Source organism: Austrofundulus limnaeus, unplaced genomic scaffold, assembly GCF_001266775.1.
Source record: "Austrofundulus limnaeus strain Quisiro unplaced genomic scaffold, Austrofundulus_limnaeus-1.0 Scaffold254, whole genome shotgun sequence".
In the NCBI taxonomy this organism is placed as follows: domain Eukaryota; kingdom Metazoa; phylum Chordata; class Actinopteri; order Cyprinodontiformes; family Rivulidae; genus Austrofundulus; species Austrofundulus limnaeus.
This window is the reverse complement of record NW_013952656.1, coordinates 41,420-42,695: the sequence shown is the minus strand read 5'-3', so window position 1 is coordinate 42,695 and position 1,276 is coordinate 41,420.

Genomic DNA, 1,276 nt, shown 5'->3' with positions numbered 1-1,276 from the left:
TACCAACAGTGACGTTTGGAGGTTTGATTTCTTTGTATGTATGGATGGATCACTTTGGTTGTTACCGACATCTGGTGAAAATGTCATGTCATTAGCACCTCTAGTAATATATTTAATGAGAAAAATGGTGACGTGTTCAATACTTATTTTACCCGCTGTATTTATCTATCTATATTCAAACAAGAAAACAAATATTTGGAAAGTCTTTGGTATTTTGCAGACATGTGACATTCACGAATGATCCAAATCTTTTGAACAGCTCCTCACAAAAAACAATAAGAGCTTAGTCACGGGCAGTAAAGAGCCATATATTCTTTATGTTTTCATCCTTAAACACAGAGACGATTGCTTTGCTTTTTCATGGAAAACAAGCAGAGTGGTGATGTACAGCAGCTCAGGGGGAAAAAGAGAGGCAGTTTCTGCTTGGCAAAACACCTAACGTAACGTGAGGACATATGTCGTACATAATGATGTACAGTAAAAAACAAAGTGTCATTTTAACACCTGTAGAGTTTAATTTAATTCTGTTTCATATAATTTTTGGTCCCACTCAAAATTAGTGTAAAATGTACTCTATAGCCTGTGTCAACAATGGTTAGTTTTACTCATTTTAATGTCAAAGTCAACAATGAAACAAGTAAAATAATTTAACTCTATAGTTTGTTTACCCTAAAGAGTAATATTGTTATTTTTGTGGAGTTAATTTTACACAAAATTAACTTTTAAAAGTACACTTTATTGTGTAATACTAAATTTTTCTTTTCCTTTTTACAACACTGTTAAGTATTAATCAAGACTTAACAGTGGGTGGAGCTTATTTAACACTGTGCAGAGTTGAGACAACACTGATGAAATCAACTCTGTGAATTAACACCAACACTGGATGTCAATTTACTCAGAAAGTGTTAAAATAACACTTGGGGAGCTGAAATTAATTCTGAAAAGTTTAACACCGTAATTTTAATACTTCAGTTTTTACTGTGTATGTGATGACATAATTCATTCAAAACTGAATGGCTCTTTTGAACGGTTCTATTAAACAAATGGCTCATCAAGATCCAGATCCCTTCAAAGTGCCATTTACTGTATGTCTTCTCTAGTATTTTGAAATGCTGTACCATAGTACATACATCAGAAACTTCAGTATTAATTTAGATTTTTTATTGTTTTCACAGGCTGTGTGTTAAAATGGACAGCAGTGGAAAAAGGACTATTCCTATAGACATTTGTTAAAATACACACACATATGTATGTGTGTGTGTGTGTGTGTATATAT